Source organism: Bidens hawaiensis, unplaced genomic scaffold, assembly GCF_021521415.1.
Source record: "Bidens hawaiensis isolate Kalapana, Puna unplaced genomic scaffold, B.hawaiensis_p1.1 tig00000142_1, whole genome shotgun sequence".
Lineage (NCBI taxonomy): Eukaryota > Viridiplantae > Streptophyta > Magnoliopsida > Asterales > Asteraceae > Bidens > Bidens hawaiensis.
In genome coordinates this window covers 5,108,191-5,112,755 of record NW_027491019.1, presented here as the reverse complement: position 1 = coordinate 5,112,755, position 4,565 = coordinate 5,108,191, and positions in this window count along the sequence as shown.

Genomic DNA, 4,565 nt, shown 5'->3' with positions numbered 1-4,565 from the left:
TAAAAAATGGTGAAACCGAATTTCGATGCTTAAGGAGGATTACCATAATCTAAAAACATTGAGATGGTAAGCATAGATGCCTTCAAACCAGCACACCACCACATGTCCATCTTTTTACAAGCTTAGAAATAGTTATATACTTTAGGGTGATATACAAAAACAAAAAAAATGAAAAAAAAAGTATGTTTTGAAAGTGTATTATGAAAAGTTGTTCCAGAAAGCATATGATTGGGAGAAAGTTATGTATTGCAAAATGGCAAAGAAACATTCTTAAAGTTAGCAAAGATGTACATACTAGACATGACTTAGAGTTTACGTGTTACCAAGGGGATAGCGACCCTAAGGATACACTATTGGGGTTCGAAGGTTCTTAGTCAATAAATATCAAATTATGAATTTATAGGACAAAGTCCAATAATATTTAGGAATAGCTCGTACGACCTCCACATGACCATTCATCCATCAAATTTCACCGAGTGCATCTAGTTAGTATCATCAACGAGTCCTTGGCTTATGGTGATTTGTCAAACCAGTTTGCTTCGACTCTAGTTTTTTCTAGCTCTCTTTTTCTGAGATTGGGTAGGTGTAGCCTTGATTTTTGGACTTAAAACGCTTAATTCAATTGGGGGCTTGATAGGCTGGTGGCTGGGTTTAAGTGGACAACAATATCGCCAATCGCGGTTTTTGTGTTTATCTGTGCTTAAAAGATAACCTATATGTTTTGAAAACTAGTCTTGAATTCTGATTCCATTGCAATATATATATATGTAACATCGTGAAAATTTCAAGTTCAAAATGTAAACATTCCAAAGTCTAGGGACTAAAATTGCCAAATTCCAAACCTGAGGGTTAAAAATGAAAAATCTGATTTTCTGACCCATCGCGCTACGCGATGGATCAACTGAGAGACCCATCACGATACGCGATGGGGTGTTTGACAGCGAGACGCGCGGCATGCCACGTGTCCACACGTGACACATCGGTCGCCACGTGTCCCGACGTCCGCCACGTGTCAACACCTGGGCTACGTCGCGGTACGCTACGGGTGCCCAGGAGCCCATCGCGTACCGCGATGGGACACCTGATTTTGTCTATAAATAGCAAGGTTGGGATCTCATTCATAGCACACCAAAACCTGCTCTCCTCTCCCTCTAACATCTCACTAGAATTCCAAGTTCATATAAACGATTTGACTCGATAAGCGTGCCATATTTCCTCGATTAGCGTGTCCCGATTCCTCCTTTGTGTACCAACGTTTCCTTGAAATTCATTTCAACCTCCACCCACATTTGATCATGATGGTGTTTGTTCTCGAAGTACGTGCTATCGTGTGTTGAAGATTGGCGTTCTTTGATTTGCGTGTTGAGAAAAGCAAAGCGGCGTCAGAGTGCTGCTCAAGTTTCGTAGGGTTTCCTAAACGCCAATAAGGTTAGGCGTAACGACAAATTCAATATAATTCCATATTATATTCAAGGCTTAAGCCTTAAGTCGAGGTTATATTCGATACCTCGATAAAAGAAAAGAAAACATAACAAAGAATGAATGAAAGAATGAATATTGAATATTGTGAATACGTATATATGTGTGTAAGTATATATGTATATATTCTTTGTTATGAAAATATTATTTAAAGAATATGAGTATTCTTAAATAATAAAAGAAAAGATTACGTTTCTTAGAGAAGAAGAAACGTCGGGTTTCTATATAAACTAAAGGTTTATAATTTACTTTAAACTAAAGGTTTTCAAGTAAAAGAAAATGAACTAAAGGTTCATCGAGGTTGAGATATAAAATAAGACTAAAGGTCTTGAGCCGGATCGTGTATCCGACTATCAAATATTTATACTCGCACTATAGGTCCGAGATAAAGAAGGGAATGACCCTTGGACGGTGAGTGAAGCCGATCCTAAAGCGATAAGGTGAATACGCCCCCAAAATTTTAAACTTGTTTTCAAATGAGTCAAACTTGTTACATGAAATTATTTACAAGGAACTATGTGTTCCTAAAACCATTATAACTAAGCGTATGAACCTAGCCCTCAAGCTGTGGTATACGTATGTCTGGATCCTTACATAGGTGGTACTATGCGATGAATGGGCACATCGCACCACCCTTGGTCGTAGGACGCTCTCCTGCAGGGAGTACGACCGTTGTGTATATTTTCGGGTACTTAACTAAGTCGAACACTGCGGTGTTTGCTGAGGTGACCTAGAGTAGAGGCTCTAGTTTATAATGAGTTGTTTGACTTTGTTATTCCTAAGCCATGTTGGGCCGAGGCAGACGTAGTCTCTATGGGTAATAAAGTAAAAGAAGTTATTTTGCGTCAGCGTGTTCATCAGCATTCGTTGCTGACGTATTTTCTTACATTTTGCAAGTGAACAAGATTAGCACTTGGATGTGTCGAAGTGCTATGTTTAAATCCGATGGCTCGGATCTTTTGTAATAAACTTTTAATATATAAATGGTGGTGGTTTTGTAATGTAAAAATAAGTAATCTTTTGTACTTAAGTTTGGGAATCTTTTAAAATCCCAAATTTTGTTTATGTAAATATTTACAACTTAAATCCACAAGTTTTACAAGTCTTCCGCTAATTGATTGCAACTCTGATTTATTTACACTTGTGGTACCAACTGTTGGATCACACTCATAGGCCTTAGATGGGGGTGTGACAATAAATTTTTCGGGGACGAAAAAGATTTAAGTGTGGGGATATTTGATATGGGCTAAATTATATATAAATATTTCCTACACTCCGAAGTAACTTTTGGGTTGTTTTTTATTAAATATTACTCCAATTTGACTTATATCTAAAATCTAGAAGTTGAATGAGACAACAAGTTAAAGGCGGAGTATTTATACTATCTCAAGCTAATGAATAAAAATTCAAGTTGCTTTTAATATTAAAATCACTATTATTATGCATCATTTTTTTTAAAATACATAACTTTAATAAAAATTATTAATATGTTACAGTTCTAGTAATGGTTATAATAAAGTTAATAGATTTGTTTTATTTTATTTAGTATTAAAGCACATGGTTTAAACAAAAGTTGTTCAATATTGTTTTGGACAGCAGCTCGCATCAAACGGATTTTGGTAAGTGAATTAGAAGATGGGCCAAATTCACAAAACATAAAGAAATTCAAATCTGTTCTTGTTCAAGTTAACTGCATGTGGGCCGTAGGATTTGTGGAGCTAAAAGAAATAAACCCTATAAACATTATTATTAAAAGAGGAAGTTTTTGCAAAGGTTACGTGGAACAAAAGTCAAAAAAAGCAAGGCAGAGTAGGTGACTGTGCATCTTTTGGAGGCTGCATCGAAGGACAAAGAGAAGCACACAAGTTACTTTTCTTTTGGGTTTGATTTATTAAGTTTTTATTATGAATTATTTTTATAAACTCCACTTTATTTTTATTACGTACTTTTTTATGAGTAGCTAAACTTTTGGGGGTGTTTGGGATTCCTTATTTTCATCAACTTATAACTTATAAACTTTTTGAAAAGTTAAGGTGTTTGGCAAGCTATAAGGCCTTATGGATTTTAACTTATGGTGAAGGCAAAATAAAGGGGTTTTGAAAAGTTAGGAATATGTAACTTAATAACTTAATGGGCTTGATTTACCTATTACACCCCTTTAACCCTCAAAACCCATTACAATCATTTTAAAAAAGAGTGTCCATTTTGGTCATTTTGGTTTTCCCTAACACATAAGCTAATCCAAACATTTTTTTTAGAAACTTCTTTTCAAAAATTCATAAGGTATAAGTTCTTTTAACAAAAAGTCCTTTTTCAGTTAAATAAGCAATCCCAAACACACCCTTTATACTGCCTAGGTTTTGGTAGAGTACTATGTTAGATTAATTGTTTGACGAACTATTATTTGATGTTGGTTGATATGGTATTATGGTAAAGTTTTTAATTTGTTTGGTCATGGTATTGTTGAGTAATTGAATCTAGTTTATTATTTTAATAACTATTCCACTTGTTTTTAATAGTTTTTGGTGATTGTTAGACACATGATTAGGTTGTTTACTTTGTTTTTTCAACTTGTTAGCGGTTTATGGTCGAAATAATTGTAGGAATAATTTATAAAAGTTTATTAGATTTTATTGTTTTTTCACTTGAGAGGCCGAACCCAAAAGTGCTCATTGTTGAATACCAAAGACTACTTGAACATGTTTCAATCAAAATCCTTAGATTGTTTCTTTATTGCATACTCCACACACTCAAAAGCTTATAAAGTATATGTGAAAGATCACTTGAGTGTGATTGAATCTTCTGATGTGATATTCAATGAAATCCAATTTAATATAGTGGATGCAGCATCCTGGCTGTTTAATCTTGATAAGTTAATCAAGTCTTTCAAGATTTATCCTTAAGACTTTGATGAAACCCTTTGTATAGAACAAGTATCTATGAAGAAAAATCAGAAAAGAAGGTTAATTTGGATAAATTGTGGTCAAAAGTTGCTAATAGAAATGGTGAATACTCATTTGATAAAAATACTTCTGACATTGAATCAGAAGATGAGCAAAATGAGAATCTTGAGCAACCACATGTTC